Source organism: Lissotriton vulgaris, chromosome 5, assembly GCF_964263255.1.
Source record: "Lissotriton vulgaris chromosome 5, aLisVul1.2, whole genome shotgun sequence".
Lineage (NCBI taxonomy): Eukaryota > Metazoa > Chordata > Amphibia > Caudata > Salamandridae > Lissotriton > Lissotriton vulgaris.
This window is the reverse complement of record NC_141693.1, coordinates 368,209,065-368,227,517: the sequence shown is the minus strand read 5'-3', so window position 1 is coordinate 368,227,517 and position 18,453 is coordinate 368,209,065. Positions and strand designations below refer to the sequence as shown.

Genomic DNA, 18,453 nt, shown 5'->3' with positions numbered 1-18,453 from the left:
GTTGCACGTGACCCGCAGGTCGGAGTTGACGTTCTTTGGCTGCGCTGTGTGTGGCCCTTAGTAGTGGAATGGCCGGATGAGTGGCGCGTGCTTTACGTCTGACCTGCCTCTTGCTCTCAGTACAGGGAGAAGCGCTGGGTGACAGTGGGCGACACCTCCCTGCGCATCTACAAATGGGTCCCAATCATCGATCCCCGGGAAGAGGTGAGTGAGCTCATACCTCCGTACGTTTGTCGGCAACGACCTGTTGAGAATACTTCCATTCTCAAGGTACTTCTCTCATTAAAGCTGTGCTCTCGCAAAATGAGACCGACTTAGTCTCAGCCAGCCCTACGGGCCTTTCTAGAAGTCTCTTTTCACTGTGTCCATCTGCATGAATCCTTTCCCCGAGGCTTAGTAACCCCGAGTGACTGAACTCCATTTAGGCAGCCCGATGGGTCGAACAGCCACTGCAGATTTCTGTTTGTTACTTCCTTCATGCTATATATGGCTCCAGACTGATGCAAGGAGGTGTTCGCGCTGGAAATGGGATTAAAACTCAGGGGTAAATTGCGCACCTGGGGCTTTTGCCCGTATGATTTTAGTCAGGAAAAACATGATGGCAATCATAAAGCAAATAGTACCAAAAATGAGGCTGTGCACCTTGGAACAGGGAAAAAACATTATTTTTGTGCGTGTTCGTTCCATCGTTTCAAGTTTTGAACTCTGAATAAGGTGCATGTTTTGCACCTGTTAACCACCACACCCCAAGCAATCAGCATTTATTGGATGAGCATATGCACTTCAGAGTCAGCCCATTTTGTACCCTAGGCTAATAAGGTCATTTAAAAGTGGATGTTAATGGCGGAGAACGAACATTTGTGCAGTAATGTATTTGTTGTTTCTGTAAAGCACCGATGTGGCAATAAATTACATTGTCACATTTTTGACCTGCAACAAATCGAGCATGCATTGCTTCTTAAGCAATCGCTGCCTTTTAATGAATTTTAATGGCATTGCAGATGTGTATATTTTTTCATTATGTGTAAATAATTAATGTTCATGAATGCATGCATTAATATTTAAATGTTGGTTTGTGTATTGCCAAAAGCCATTCAAACAAGTAGAGACGTGCATATGTAGTTTACATGTGAATACACCGATTATAAATATTGCCCAAGATTCATGTAGCCTGTATAGCAAAAAATGTATCTGCTATATGTCTGTAAAGACAGAGACTCATTCCCAATAAAGTGAAGAATATGGTAGGAAGGGGGGGCATCCCTTTTTGTGACATGATTTCCCATAATGTCACTTCACGTATTGTCAATGCATGGTATTAAGCCCCTCCTCTGTTTTGTTAGGGTGTATGCCCATGGGACAGCTAAGAGGGAATGCATCATAAGAAGATGGACAGGCTAGTAGGGGGGATAAGTGATGGGCAGGCTAAGAGACGGTGGTAAGACAATTGAGGTCAAGCATCCCACATTCTGGGCCTGGTTCCAAGTTTGTTGAATTGAAGATGTGGCGTATCACACCTGATAAGTACGGCACCACAGGGATCGGACTTTATTGGGTGCATTAGATAGCATCTATTCTGAGTTTGCTGGGGTTTAACTCGCAGACTTTGCTGCCTACTACACCAGAATCCATGTTTCTCATTAAATACCATACTGCCTTTCCCTGTTGGATTCCTGCGGTTTTGTTCTGTTGTAATTTCCCTACGGGTAACTTATTTAACACACCCTGTATTTACCGGGGGCACTAAATACCACCCAACTCAAAATTCAGGCCCTCAGAGAACAGAGCTTAACACAAGGATTAGAACATTCGGACAAACTCTGAACCAGAGCCTAAGTGGTTGTATGGAAATCAGTTATCGTTAAAGTAGTTCACTGAAATGGGGAGAAGCAGCATTATTACAGCAATCTAGACATTCTGATACAGGCTACTAGCGCAGACTCCTCACCTTTTAATTAATCCCCAGTCATTAGGATGCCTTCACTCAAGTAATGAAACAGTGGGTAGCAGATTAGCAATTGCTGCCAATTTAGCTCTGTCACTTAAAAGATTGGTTTGCACCTCTGCCATGATGTTACCAGCTTTTAATCATACTTCAAATACCATCCTCGGAAGGATGGAAGACACAGCCTGGCAGGAAAACAAACTACTGGCTGCACATCATGGCAGAGGTGCAAACCAATCTTTTAAGTGACAGAGCTAAATTGGCAGCAATTGCTAATCTGCAGCCCTCTCCCTCCCCGCCTGCTGTTCTAACTCCCTGCCCTCTTCTCCTGTGCTGATATGCTGTTCCCTTTTCATTCGCCTCCTTCTCTAACTCACTGTTCTCTTCTCCCATGCTGATCTGAAGTTCTCTTCCTCCCCACCTCCTTCTTTAACTCCCTGTTCTCTTCGCTTCTCCAGTGCTGATCTACTGTTCTCTTTCACCCCGCCTCCTTCTCTAACTCCCTGTTCACTTCTCTTGTGCTGATCTGCTACTCTCTTCCACCCGTCCCCTTCTCTAATTCCTTGTTGCCTTCTCCTGTGATGATCTTTTTTCTTTCTTCCATCCGCCTTCTTCTCTAACTCCCTTTTGTCTTATCCGGTGCTGATCTGCTGTTCTCTTTCACCCTGCCTCCTTCTCTAATTCCCTGTTCTTTTCCTGTGCTGATCTGCTTTTCTCTTCCATCCGCCTCCTTCTCTACCTCCCTATTCTCTTCTCCCGTGCTGTTCTGCTGTTCTCTTCCACCCACCTCTTTCTCTAACTCCCTGTTCTCTTTTACTGTGCTGATCTGCTGCTCTCTTCCACCCACCACCTTCTCTAATTCCCTGTTCTCGTCTCTTCTGCTGTGCTGATCTGCTGCTCTCTTCCACCTCCCCTCCTTCTCTAACTCCCTGTTCTATTCTCTTCTCCTGTGCTGATCTGTTGCTCTCTTCCACCCCACCTCCTTCTTTAACTCCCTGTTCTTTTCTGCTGTGCTGATCTGTTCATCTCTTCCACCCACCCCCTTCTCTAACTCCCTGTTCCCTTCTCTCATGCTGGTCTGCTGTTCTCGTTCACCCCACCTCCTTCTCAAACTCCCTGTTCTCTTCTCCTGTGCTAATATGCTGTTCTCTTCCACCCGCTTCCTTCCTTAAATCCCTGTTCTCTTCTCCTGTGCTGATCTGCTGCTCTTTTCCACTCCGCCTCCTTTAACTCCATATTCTCTTCACCTGTGCTGATCTGCTGCTCTGTTCCACCAGCCTCCTTCTTTAACTCTTTTCTTTTCTCCTGTGCTAATCTGCTGTTCTCTTCCACCACCTCCTTCTTTAACTCCTTGTTCTCTTCTCCTCTGCGGATCTGTTGCTCTCTTCCACCCCACCTCATTCTTTAACTCCCTGTTCTCTTCTCTTCTCCTGTTCTGATCTGCTACTCTCTTCCACCAGCCTCCTTCTTTAACGCCCTGTTCTATTCTCTTCTCCTGTGCTGATCTTCTGCTCTCTTCCACCCGCCCCCTTCTCTACCTCCCGGTTCTCTTCTCCTGTGCTCATCTGCTGCTCTCTTCCACCCTGCCTCCTTCTTTAACTCCCTGTTCTCTTCTGCTGTGCTGATCTGCTGCTCTCTTCCACATACATCCCTCTCTAACCGCACACACACATACAACCACGCACACACTCGCCCTCACTCTATCTATCTTATCTATCGCCCTCACTATCTATCTATCGCCCTCACTCTATCTATCGCCCTCACTCTATCTATCGCCCTCACTCTATCTATCGCCCTCACTCTTATCTATCGCCCTCACTCTATCAATCGCCCTCACTCTGTCTACCTATCTATCGCCCTCACTCCATCTATCGCCCTCCCTCTATCTATCTATCGCCCTCCCTCTATCTATCTATCGCACCACCACAGCATCACTCAGGGGCACCACAGCATCACTCAGGGGCACCACAAAATCAATATGCGCTACCACAGCATCACTGAACGCCACAGCATCACTCGTCGCTACCAAAACTTCACTCAGTGCCACCACAGCATCAATCTGCAACCATTCAACAACTGGTTCAAATGTGTTCTCTCAATGTTTCAAGCTTTATTACAAATGTCACAAAAAGATGTTAATATTTCACTTCTGCTCTTGGATTTTCGTCACAATAAAATACACTGAACATAATCTTCACAAACGTTATTTAAGTATTAATTATTTAAAAACATTCAAAGCCATTGTTATTTGTAATATCAGTACATCTAAGTCACGTAAATACAAAACATGTTGCATTACAAATGCTATAGGTGTCACGTTTGCAAAAGTTAAAAGTATTGGCATTGTAAATGACAAAGCTATTAATTTCGCTATTTTCAAAACCAACACATAAATTAAAAAATATATATTTTCAATACCAATAGCTCAAACTTTCCTATTGCGAGACCTATTGCATTGAAAATGCCTGTTAATAAAATGGTTTCCCACTCAAAAATGTGGCATGACTAAGTTGTTTTAAAGACACCTCTAAACTACTTTTGTTTGTCATTCAATGCACAATATTCATCTATTACGACTATATACTACCTAAAAATGGGAGATTCATGCAATTAATTTGTCACAGATTTGCACCTTTGAGAAAAACTATCTGGTGTGGTAGTTTACAATGAATATATTTATCCTCTGTGCATTCCAAATGCCTTCTTTATTGAGTGTGTGCTGAATGACACCTATGTACAGAGGTGGTGTCACTTTTCCTTCAGTATCTGAAACTTTAGACGTTGCCTGGCTTAGCTGCCTGGTTGACAAACACTCACACACGCTTTCATTATGAGTGTCTTGCTTAATTCCATCACCCGTGTAAACCCTAGTTTGCACAAGTGTCAGAATTATGAGCTTGTCAATTAAATCAGACAGAGTTTTCTACCATTAAATTATTGCAGGTCTAACCTGCTGATATTTACCAGGTGAAAAAGGCCTGGTAAGTACCAGGATAAGCAGATTTTGGTATGTAAAGCACTAAAATTCACTCTATGTTCCATTTTGATAGGAAAACTTCTAATAGGTGATATTTAGCAGATAGTTTGGGAATACGTGCCCCTCCGGCCAAACGTGTTTTATTGAGGCCAATCTCCTGAAACCATTGTGGTGTTGCTGTCAGGCTCTGCTTTCTGGCCTCTTCGGGGCTTTGCTGAATTACCTATAACCTTCCCTATGAACGACCTCAGAGTCTAAAGTAGAAACACAGACCACTAAGTGAGTCCAACCAGGGAGGGAAAGGAAGGGGACAGCAGGGAGGGAGATCTGCAACGACAAACAGGTATTTAGAAAACACCCCCCGTAACTTTAAGTGATGACCCACCCGCCTGTCCCCCTTTTACTCAAGTTCTTCCAAAAGAGTCTCAGTCATACCTGTAAAGGAAAATACTATTGACCATATCCTAGGAGCCCAGGCATGAGGTGGTACCAGTGATTCTACCCAGCTGCAGGGAAAACACAGAAATGCATACAATGAAACATGAAACCAAAGAAGGATTGTGCGATGCTTAATGAAGACCTACACACATACCAAAGTTCATGAACAAACACACTTCAATGGGTGAGATTTACTCCTTCTGAATTGGTACCCCTCATGTGTCTCCTGCATAGGGTAAAGATAAACAACATTGTGGAAACAAAAAGAACAGGAATGCAGACAGGGTTAAAGTACTACCACCTCTGTCTTCCAGTGGTGTTATGCACACACCTCTGTTCTTTAACACAGTTCTCCTGATACCAGGAAGTCCGCCTTCGCTTGCAACTAGATGAAAGCAAACGCGGCAGTGTCCCGGTCGTACCTAAGTTGAATGCACTCTGGAAAATCGGGGAAGCCTTCGTAAAAATGAAACCACAATGTCCGCAGAAAAATGCGGCAAGACAAGTTCCCTCTCAGCCGAGAGGAGAAATCAATGTAACAAGGTACCACGCAGGAAACGTGGCTTGACTCCCAAACACAGAAGTTCCAGGATGATACTATAGAAAGTATCACAGCTCCGGAGGTGAAAGACCCGCTTTCTTACCGTAACACCAGGAAAACCAACCAACAGTAAGACACTTCACGGCAATGGTAGGAATTATCGGCACCGCCGATTCCGCAAGCTTCTCTTTATTTCCGGGGATGCGTGCGCACTTCGCGTCACCTGCGTGACGTGCTCCCGGAATGCTGGGAATTGTAGTTCCTTTTCCATCCCGATGTTTACAAGAGCGCGCTGACGTGTCAACGCACTGCATGCTAGCGGGTTTTGACAGTTGCTGCCTAGCTGTGGGATCGATCTGGGTTTTCCGGTTTGCATACTTGCCTAAGGGTTACATGCTGCCCCCACCTGCAATATGTCAATCAGTTGCTTCAGGCCTAGGTTGCAGATGCAAGTTCATTATTACACGTACATATATTGTGGTGTACATCGACATCGTATTTATCAATATTAACATTCCCCCTCTAGTTGAATTCTCAACTACATAAATTGCCCCACACTTCATGACAGTCACATTGTTTGAGGTGTGGTGAGTTTCTGTTGTCTGTTACTACTTCGCTAGTTACTTGTATTCTACCTAATTCGAGGACTGCACTTTTGCAGCAGGAAACCACATAAAAGCAGCACAAAAATGAGAATAGTGAGCAATGATATGCACAGCCTGGTCGCCCACCGGGGGAGCCAGGAAAACAAGTTAAAAAACACAGTCCTGCTCTACATGTTATCTTGTAAACTATGCAATGCTTGGACACAGAGTCAGTGTCCCATTGTCCATATCATTTCCAGGGATAAAGGTATAGCAGGATGCGCTGATCTTGGCACACCTCCACCCTCCATCACAGTCATCAAGCCCAAGGATGACCCGGTTCGGGGTGTGTATGCTTACGAGGGTGCAGAGGCCCCGCCATCCGGGGACGAGTTGAGCTTTGGCAAACTCGCCTCACTGCCAATAGGTATCCATCAGCGCAGAGGTGCCCCATTGCATGTTTTGTACATGCAGTATTGCTCCGTAATGTTCATTTGTGCCAAATGGGATTGTTCCTTTGCCACTGAAACACAAAGAATACAGTATATGTTTCAGTGCAATTAGGGGGTCGCCCCTTCCCTTCTAGCCATGTGTACCTATCTGTCTCGATGTCCCAGATTTCCTGATATGGGGTATCTATGCTGACAGTCAGCCCTTCCCTTCTAGACTCATTTTCCCTTGTATCATCAAGGTGGATGGCCCTGCACTGGAACTCCTTGCCTGGAGTCCCATTTGTTATTAAAGAAAACTGCCCCAGACATGCTAAGAGCCACACTGGGATCACAGACTGAGACAGGAGCAGACTTATTTGTGCACTGGTTCTGTGGTTTTGCTACCTCTAAAAATCTCTTCTCTGCCAAATCTTGTGGCCAAACTGTTTCTTCCCCTATGGTACCCAGGCTGCGCATCTTGTCTAGCTCAGTTTGAATATTGCTAGGCTAGGCGAGAAGGTACAGTACGGTACGGTTGGTTTCGTTTTGGGTGATGTTTACCGCCACTCTATGGGTTCTACTCTACAGGGTTCTATCTTGGCCCAAATCATACATAGGTATAGGTGGATGATACATTTTGCTTTCTTGTGGGCTATTTCTTGGGAGAAGTAAAGTCTGTCTGCACCCACGGTGTGATATTTCAGCGAGGAGACATAGCACTACCTAGCCAACATCTAGGCGCCCACGGTGGTCATGTGCTGATACCATATGTTGTGTAAGAGTGCGCTGTGTAGTGAGTGTGGAATATTAGTGTTTGGCTCAGTGTAAGTGAGGCGAGAGAAGTCCCTACGCAAGCGCTGTAGAAATATCGAGATAGGCTCCATGTGACTGGGCATATTTCTCGCTAAGGCTGAAAGCAGCCACACCCATGCAGATGGTGTACAAAGAGGCAATAATACATAACTTTTGATACATTGCAGGTCTTGGGATGGTGTCTGGGGAGGGTCGTCTGCAGCTTTCCGGCATCTGGGGGTGTCTTTGCTTGGCACAGTGTAAAGAGTCTTTGTAAAAAAAATAGTCTGTGGTCTTTGTTGGCTTGAACCCTTGGGCTTTGTTGGGACTTTGGAGGTTGATACTGAATAGGTGACGGGCTGCAGTAAAGGTGGTGCACGCTAGGTTCAATTACACACCTATTGTAGGTTAGCTTTTAGAGAAACAAACAACATTATTCGGTTTCGGAAATTCTGTGCCTGACCTTTTTGGGGCAGTTCTGTGCATCCATTTTGTGAATCTTTGGCGACGTACTGGATGGGGGCCCCAGTTTGTGCATCATTTTTAAGAATCCGTGCATTTTTGGTCAAGGGTTGCCTGAGGTTTAATTTATGGGTCTTTCGGTCTCTACTCCACCCCCCCCGTCAGAACAGAGGTGAACGTTTTAATGGGGTGATCTTTGTGGGTGTGTGGATGACTTTTTTTTTTCCTATTGTTTTGTCGGCCCTTAATACTCTACTTTCCTTAACATGTATATGTTGTGGGTGTAGTTTTATCGATTTTGGATGGTTCCTTTTGACCTACACATGCACAATGCGCCATGAAAAGATGGGGGGGTTCTAATTTGGGGGTTGTTGAGTACTTGCAATGGGTCCCCAGGACACATGTATGCCCTTCTGGTCCCTGCACGTCGGGTGTAACAAGATTTTCCCTAATGGAGTTGGATGTTTTGGCTGCACCCTTTTTCTAGAAGCTTAGTTTTTTGGCTATTTTTGGCTACTCCCTGCAGGTCATTGGGTGCCTTCCTGATGTCTCCTGTAGTGTTGGTTTTATGATGGCATACTGGTTGGGTTGAGAAGCTGCTCTGTGGAACCAGTGTGGCTCAGATGTAGCAATGACTGGGATCTGGCCTGTTGCTCCCTTGGGCAATATTCGTGAGGCCCTGTGTTTTTTTTTTCCGACAAGTTTGGCAAACGTCTCTGTGCACCTTGTGCGGGGGCTGCAATGGTCATCTACAGAACCCCTTTCCCTCCCAGTGCCTTTCTCTTTCTTTTTGATCCTGGATGCTTAGGGTCTGCCGCCCTCGTGGGTATCAAAGACTTCTTACCCGGTGATAGGCTACTCTCGCTGTTTTGGAGGAACATGATCTGAAGTAGACTTTGGATGTTTTGAAGCATTAGGGGAGAGGAGGAGGCATAATGTCCTGCTTACGACGGGAGTCAGGTATGCAGCTGGGAGCTGTTATGCTGCGAATGATGAACTGAGATGACGGATTGTCTTGGTGAATTTCCCTACTGATTTGCTGCCAAAACTATGCGTAAACTACAGAGTTCTATGGGGGACACCATTATCCGAAGTGTACAAAAAATCTGGCTTATGACACTGGGGTGCCACCTTGTTTTGGAACTAAAAGGGGGCCTCCACTAGCTGGAGGCCTAAAAATGTTGAGTAATTGGGTCCTTTGAGTCTGGGGCTCCCCCTAGTGACTTGGGCGAAGGTACCTAGGTGCTTGTTTTTATGCACTGGGTGGGGGCCGCCCTGCCCCTTCATCAGATTGCCCTCCGTCGGGGCATGGCCAGCCAAACCCCACCCCGGCGAACTAGCAGCGGAGTGAGCCTTCGTCCCTGCAAGCTCCCAAATGTTTTTTTTTAGCGCAGGATTCCCAATCAACCGAACATACAGTAGGCAGCCCTAAGTAAAGGCTGGAGTTTTCTCCTAATGCTGTGTCGCTAGTCGTTATTGTTTTGGTGAGTCTTCTGAAAAAGGTAGGAAGTTGATTTGTCATATTGGGGGCTTGGATCTACTACTTATTCGGATTGGGCGATTGCGTGAAGGCATTTCCTCCCCAGACAGTCACCCCTCCCTGCATGCTGTGGCCATGTGTTTGGCCAGCCACCTGGTCCTTGTGGTAGAGTGTTTCCTGACTGTTATCCTTGTGGCTAAATGTGATGTGCACTCTGGTTGATCTGGCCTTGGTTTATGGATGAGTATTTTGCAGGGACTGACCCAGGCTTATTGAGCTTTGGTCATTATAAGCTTTTAAGTGGCAATATACAGCCTGGTGGCCCATTCTGATGCATTAGAAACACTCTCTAGGGTTTGGCTACTACCAGCCTTCCTGACCCTGCCGTTGTAACAGGGCCGAAGTGGTTGAGTCCCTCTCAAGACTGGTGCTATTTCTATGCTTGTGGCCAATGCGGCCCTCTTGGAGTTAGTTTTGCTCAGTTTGTGGGGGCCCGCCTAAGTGGAGATTTTCCAAGCTCGCTCTTGGTTTTGGTCCTTCCCAGTGCGCCATTGCGTGTGGGGGGAAAGGGGGGGGGTGGCCTTTCCACCTCCCCCTCCCCCCCCCCCCCCCCTTGTGGGAATTCTCCCCACATGGCCGATTGGGGCACGCCCTTGGTGTGGTGTAGCATTTGCTGGGTGTGCCGAGTTCCCACCAATGGTTTCTCGTTTTGGCACTGCATTCGGCAGCAGGTAGGAGCCTTCGGGCACGGGAGGAAGCACCACAAAGTGCCAGGCAGCCTTGCCTGCCCCACTTCTTCACTCGGGGAGGTGCCAGAGTGGTGAAAGAGGCTGAGCTTGGTAATCCCGGGGGTACAAGCAGCTTGTTAGTCACTGCCATTACCCCTATGCACCTTGGGTCGGCTCCCTATCTAGCCTCCTGGGACTCTGCAGGCATGCACAAGTCGTTATCTGGATCTCTTGCCCCTTGTGTACTTTACTGGATAGCAACATCTTCGTCTTTTTGGCGGCCTCCACTAATATGTGGTGTGCGCAGCATGCCCACCGCCTAGCTAATTCGCATAGCTTGAGGAGATTCCTATTTTATTCTAGGACTGCCACACTCAAGGGGGTACGACTGGCCAGGGCCACCCTGGCTGGCGTCCATGTGGCTTGGAAGTGTTTTTCTGGTCGGTTCCCTGAAGGGGAACTCCATGGGAGGAGCAGGTTTATCCCTGTCCTCCGCAAACTGGATTGACGTTTTCAGTTTGGTCATTAGCTCCTGTCCCAAGATATTAGATGGGGAGGAGGGAAAGTACAGCAACTGTTCCTTCATCCTTTCCCCCCCTATCTCCAGCTCTAGGGGTTCTGTGAAGGGGATCCCTGCCACCGTACCTGAGACCCCTTGTACGGTTGCAGTTCTTTTTCATGAGGGGACTGTCCCCTCCCGTAGGCATGACTTTGTTGCCCCTGTGTCTAGTAGAAAGTGGTATGGTGCCACGTTTATCAGCATCATTATCACAGGGTCATCTTCAGGGCAGCCTCGGGCAGACAGTAGTGTGTTTCTTTGGGTGTCCTGTCGATTTCTGGCAGGACTGTTCCTGCATCCTCATCCTCGCTGTCGGATCCTGGGGGACTGTTGTCCTCTTCCTTGCTATCACTAGTTGTGTTACTGTTTAGACCCACAATGAGGTTCCCGGACGATTATGGAGTGCGTGCTTTGTGGGCTAAACGTGGTGGACAGGGGTTGAGCTTCAGGGGATTCTAGCACCGAACTGTAGTGAGGCTTAGAGTATCTTGGGCTAGCGAGTCGGGCAGGTTCCCAGCACTGGATTTAGTGGTTCACTGCTCAGTGGGGGTCACTTCGGCCGCCTCAACCGGTGTGTTGGTGTAACCTACTGAAGGAACGGCTGGGGTGGCCGGCATCAGTGAGAGCACCTCTGTGTCGGTGTATGGTGTGGACGGTGTGGACGCCAGGCTTGCGGATTCTGAAACAGGATGATAGATTGGGCCACCTTAAAGATGGCCCAAAGTTCTAAAAGAGCCTCTCTTCTAGCATTCTTCTGCCCTACTCATTTAGTCTGAATGTGTGTCCTCGTGTGTTCTATTATGTTGGTGTCAAAGGTTCCTCCCTCTGGTCAAGAAAACACATCGGTCTTAGTGTGTGCGTGCCATACACTGCAAAATGCATCTAACTTTTTAGCCTGCATGAGGAATCTAGTTTGCATGAGGTTTAAAGGCAACTTTTTAAGGGATAGTACACTTGTAACTTCTCACAGCTTTTTAAATAATCCTGAATTTAACTCTGATCATGGACAAAATATGTACAAGGGATTATACCTGCAATAGCTACTTTTACTATGAGCTCAGCATAGGACAGAGATGCATCAAACAAACTTTCACAATACATAAACAACACATATGATAAACAACAACCTGTAAGAAAGTGCATAGATTTTTTGGTGGTAGTTTGATATAGCGCAAACTCGACACAAAGGTATCAGAGCGCTTTACATGAGCACCAGTTGCATTACAGAAGGACATGTTCATGTTGTCAGGCATGGGGACGTTAAGGGATTTGCCCAAAATCACAGGGTGTTGAACGTCCCTGCCTAGAATCTAACCCGGTTCCCCAGCTTCGAGGTCAACTGCTCTAACCTTTATGCCACATTCTTTTGATTAATTCAAACAGTGCGAATTGCACTTTTAACAGTGGATTGGCAAATATGAAAAGTGGCAATTTCTTCATAAGCACAATAAAACATTAGCGAGACCTAGCAATCAACATGAAACACAGTAGCATTAATTTTATCAGCACCACAACATCAAGAAAAAATGCATCAATTAAAAACCACAATGAAAATAAAAGAGAAAAAAGTGACAGGGAAAAAAATGATGACTGTCCAAAAAACCTTATCCCGCTCCTAGCTCATGACTTACAATGACAAGGGGAGGCTCTGCGTGGTACACGGAACTAAGTGGGCCCGATATGCTGTCACTAACGGCTCATGGACAAAGAAAGCAACATTTTACACTGAGAAGAAGGAGCAACTTGGCAACTACAGGCCCTCCTTGGGCAAGCATTAGCTGCACCTTACTCTCCAGGGTTCAAATTGTTCCCTAACGCCGTATTACACCCTATATCACACCCAGGGGTCTTCCGTACCGGCTGTATTACGCCCAGTGGTCCAAGCAAATAACACCTCTCACTTCTTTCAGATACTACCAGTGTTAAGAAACTAAAAGCACTAAGAAAATTCCTCTAGACTAAAAAATTAAAGCTGAATTGCTGGCTCTACACTCAAAGCCTATGCATACCTTCTGTGTTACGCCCAGTGGTCAAGGTGGCGAGGCTCTGCCCTGCGCCACACATCTTGTGTTAGACTAACTTTTCTTTAATCATTTGTCCACATCCCTGCAAGATGTGAGAATGTCATTCAATGTTTGGCACATGGCAGTGCTACACAGGATGTACAATTACAAATAATTCAGCTGAGAATGTGCCTTTTGTGTTATGATTTGCTGCAGTCTGCACCGGTTCTTATTGCAGCAATAGCAGCAGTTGTTCGTGCTGAGGCTCAGGAAACAAGTGAAGTGTTTGTTTTTAGTCTTAGAGTTCCTCAGCCGTGCTGTATAGCTTATCTGCCTCTTCGTAAGAGATGACTGGCAAATCCTCCTGTTTGTCCAGTGTGGTTTGGGTATGGATGTGAGTTACGCAGTTAGTGGGCTTCGCCTACCCATTCTTTGGCTGGATGGTAGGAACACCTGAAGGGTGAGCTTCCGCTATAACAACCAAAAGACGCCGATTGTATTGGATGGTCACCCCTGGGCCAAACCCAGGCTACACGACCATGAATGAGTTAACCTCACTGTCAAGCAATTAAAGTAAGACAACATAGTTTCTTTAAAGCTGCGTTTTTGTCACCCATGTTGTTTGCTGTAGTATAAATATATAAATGAAAAGCAAACTATTCCCCCACTGAGATATCACTGTGTTTCTGCTCTTTAAATTTAAGGAAGGGTGTGGTGTGACGTCAGAACTGCTGATTTTCAACCAGGGAAGCTCGGTTCTAGTCTCGGCGTTGGCTCAACCTGTGAATCTCTGCGTGCCTAAAAAATTAATTTGTCTTTGTGTAATGTAACTGCTGCTCATGTAAAGAGGCCCAATACACTCCAGTCGAGTTCGGGCTGTAAAAAACTTCAGTGTTTATTATTTTTAATCAGCTCAATGATGTTAAAAAACGTTTAAAATAAAATGTTTGTGCAGGCTTAAACAGATCAGGCACTATTTTATGCTGGCTCAGTTAAGTTTTTCCCAGCAATATTTGCTACTAACTGTTCAAACCAAAATAAACCAGTGTGCATGCTGTTCAATAAAATAAAATTCACGTTGTTGGTCCTGCGAAATTGTCCAGCACCATTCCAAGGGTGTCCTCTGCCGACCCTTCTCCTCGGCCCACAGCAAATTGCTTGTTAGTTTACTGATTTGATTTTGCGTGCGGGTTTGTTTGAGCTAGTCTAAAATGAACTGATATCAGCACTTAGAACAAACCGCTTTGGAACAGCTCAGCACCACAAGTCATGCTGACAAACATCTCAATTAATGTGAAAACAGCGGGTTTTTTTCAGCTTTGAATTACCCACTAATACATTTGGGAAATCACATTTCAGAAACAACATTTATCAAGTATGGCATGTCACAGAAAATAAACCTGTATATGACGACACCACAGCAAAGCATTACCCTATATTACAGTGAAAATCATTTGGTGTGTATGACCTTAAGCGAGAGGTCCGAAAATGAACATTGCCGTACTGCATTTGCATCCATTTTAATAGAAATTTTAGGTTTAACTAGCATTCTGTGACACTTTCAAATCCTACAAGTGAATTATTGCTGTCTCAGCCAGAGTACAGCCAGCTACTTACCTTTGTGGAAGGAAGTGCAAAGCAGCTCTTATAGGTTTCGCCTAAGTGAAAGCTGCGCAATGAGAATACTATGTGGCTTGGGAATCCGCCCTCTGTTCCATTGGCTAGCTCCATAAATGGAACAGAGATTGGAACAGATTCGTGGGCGTTCCCGCGATTTCTTCCCTCTCCAGCCTTTTCTGATCGTCATCGCGGTGGTGGGTGTGTGCTATTTTTTTTCTTCTTCGTGTCGGCCTGTTTTGTTCTTTTTAGAAGTGTCTGTTGCTGGAGTTGGCTGCAAGATTTAAGTTCTCACTGGCCTACGCTTCCTTCCCGGGGAATCAAATAAATAAATAAACAATGGCAGCCGGAGGCAGAGCACACGGTGCGAGGGGTGGCGCCGGGACACGCTTGCTGTGAGCAGAAGCGTCCGCACCTCCAGATGGTCACTGGTTTAACCGAGGCTGGTGCTGGAGACCGAGGTCCGGTGGGCGGGCGAGGGGCTGGAGCTGAGGCCGCCCCGAGGAGTAGTTTATTTTCAGTTTATCGCTTCCATGAGGACTGCATACGGGATCAGGTGACTCCTCGGTCTACGCAGCGCTAAGCCCCCGCGGGCACATGGTTTGGGAGGAAACTATAGGCAGCGCGGGCACTCGGGGAGACTTCTGCCCCGTTGTCCTCAGTTGCCCTGGACGCGGGGAGACTTCTGCCCCGTTGTCCTCAGTTGCCATGGGCTCGGCTGGGCGGGGAGGCACGGCGTGACCATGCGGGGCGGGGACGCCGGCGGAGGGAGGGGGCACGCGTGCCTAGTCGTGCTACCGGTGCCCGGGCCCACTGCGCTGCCACCGGGAGGCAGCCCAGCCCAGACACTGCTGAGCACTGACCTGTGATCCTGAAGCTTTTCCTGAATCCTCTCTGTCGAGGTCGGAGCCGCAGAGGAGGAGGGTCCGGCGATGCTGCAAGGGCTGAGTACCGCGCCCACACATGCCAGGACCCTCTGCCCCGTGGACCGATGTGCGTGAGCGGGTTCCCGGCGCTGTCTGCTGCGCTGTATTTCATTGTATTGCAGCGTTTATAGAGCGCTCACTTATGTGGTGCACTTAAGCCACCAACATGTGTAGCACGCTATGCTAGGAAGTGTGTGTGGTTAGAAGGGTTAGGTGGATGAGCTAACAAATTTACAGGGAGAGTAAAGTAACTAATATTTTTGAAGACTTTTAAAACCGAGCGAGTGTGTGCGTTTTTGTCTATGTGTATGGAAAAATGACTGGTGAAATACAACGGAGGCGTCACCATAACCGACTGAAACCACCGGTACCCAACTATATAACGGAAAAGACATTAGGGGTGTGTAACACCCCTCCTGAAGTTACACCCATGCCGAGCCCTAAAAATATTTATGCAAATAACGCAACAAACCTCATGTAAAATATGATAAAGTCGCTTACAAGTAAAAAAAAAAAGTGTATTTCATTTGTCAAAGGCAAACCCAAAAGCTCAAACTTTAACATAGGCGAAACCATTGCATCGTAAATGCTTGTTTATTTAGATCATCAATGTGTGCGGTCTGTCTCTCTTCATGATGCAGGAATAGGAGAGACAGCCTCCTTCCACGTCCGCGTCACTAAGACAATCCAGATGTTGCTCCTGCTGTTACAGCAGTGCCTGGATTGGCTCGGGCAGACAACCAAAAATGCTCATTACTGAGACTGGGGGCTGTGACTATGAGTCACCCTCTGCTTCAGTAATGCAGTTGCAGAGACCCAGAGCTGTATCTTGTGGGCATGCAGGGCTGGCCGGCGAAAGGCAGCCGTCAAACCAGACATGTGCACTTTGGACCTTAGTGCCCTGCTTTTGTTCCAGTATAATGCTGTGGTGACTATCAACATTGAAACCCCACCCACTTCACAACCGCTGACCCCTGTGGCTGAAGGCTGACTGCCGCAGGCATGGTTCGTTGGCACATACCAATGAATACTGCATCAAGCAAAGTGTTTTTAAAATAAAAGGGGGGGGGCAAAATATTAGTGGTTCAACACCCCAACGCTCAAAGGCAGGAACCACCCTTGCCTCCTCTCCTTGTGGGGCTGTTCATACAAACTCCGGTGGCCAATTGACCTCGCCAAGAGATGTCATAAGTAAGTGTTACATTTTCCCAGAATATTACCCTCATGGTCCCATTATGTCACCCTCAATCTGTATGTTTAATTTATAAAGTCAATCTGGAGGGCTGACCCACTGATCTGGGATTTCGAGTTCAATGTAGTCGTTAGTTGGTTTCCCATCCAGAAACGCTTGAAAGATTCTGGCAAACTATTGTGACCTCTGTCGTGCTGTCTAGCAGAGTCACTGCCCACCTCTTGTTCTGAAAAAAGAGTTCTCAGTAAGAACAGACGAAACACTGCTTCAAGCTGGTTTGTTTTTTGTGCAATCCAGAACAGAATTTCCTCCCGCCTGGTGGGCATCTTGCCCATAATAGCATTGATATTTGCAGGACTAAATCACAGGCACAGCTAACTTTGGCTGGAAACTTGAACAGCCCTCCCTGGGCAGGTTTTAGTGTATGCACAACAAACTGTGTTAGATGTCTATATACTCAAACTAGACCAGTATAGAGAGTGAGTAATTAATCTGCATTTAGCGGTCCTAAATTTGGGTTATGTTATGTAGCCGGATAATGCTGGCCTTATAGCACTGTCATTGCTGAGGGGACCGAGTTGAATGTTTTCTTATACATGTGGTAGGGTGACTAGGACCCAATTTGTGTGTTCCTGAAACGTTAATCGTATTTGTAAGTCTTTATAAGCTCTGTATTGGCCTGGTAAGGCAGCTTTGGTGTGTGTGTGAAATGTTCGTATATTAGCATCTATTGCCCAAAAAGTGAACCATGAGTAAAATACTTCAATTCTTTAAGCTTCATGATACTTCAACCATGAAGGTAACACCTACACCCGCACTGGGTAGCTCATGTAATGTTACATGTGCTGTAATCGCAGGTCTGTAATTTGCAGGAATATTAATTACGTTTGCCGTTGTAGTGAATGGAAGTCAGAGAGGCAATTACTATAGTGGGGTCCCTTTTAAATGTTCAAGCTTGAGCAACCTTCAGACAAAAATAGGTGCTTCCTATAATGCTGAGGAGGAGTCATCCCTAACACCACAGATGTCTCCGTTTAAAGGTGAATAGGGAACCTTGGGCACACACAAGAACTACTCAGGAGACCATTGAATAAGTACCTGGCTTATGAATGTTGGTGACGCCATGTTATACGGTTCCCACTAAAAAGGTAGGACTGTGTTTTAGGATGACAGAACTGCAGAATATAGGGACTGAGTCCATCTACACCATCAGAGAATGTCATCCCAATTCCTAGCTAGCTCACAGTGCCTTACCTGAACCCCTAATCTTCCTGGGGTGGTAGGTGATTTTTGCAACCTTTAACATGACACTCTGATCCCCAAGAGAATCGTGGAAACACATCTTACCCCTTTCGTTGTTTATTTCCTCTGGTAAACACAAGAAAGATGCAAATAGAGTTTTCAATACATTTATTGAAACAATCATAGTTTGTATACAAAAGAATTAACCTTGATTATTAGGCAGATAAAACAAAGCAATGTAACCAACATTATGAACAAGGTGAAAGAAAGAAACAGTCCAACTTTGGCAATCTGATTTCCATATGTTTATACCTATCATTACCAATACTCTGAGAGCATAGTGGGTGTACTCTCTGCCCGATCTCTTCGGTTAGCCTGAGTCCCATACCTGGATAACTTAGCCAGGTAATTGGCCTGTAGTGGAATTGGCAATCATTCAGGAAGTAAGATCAGCGTCAGCCGAGTTGCATGTCAAGCACATGATTAGTTCCAGGACAGCCATGCTTCTCTGACCCATAAAAGAGCTGTGCACTGTT

General features: G+C 46.3%; 1 protein-coding gene across 1 annotated transcript in view; it reads left to right on the top strand.

Moving 5' to 3' along the window:
• Nucleotides 1-18,453, top strand: part of ALDH4A1 (aldehyde dehydrogenase 4 family member A1) — a 275,101-nt gene that overhangs the window by 240,913 nt on the left and 15,735 nt on the right. The window lies entirely within an intron of this gene.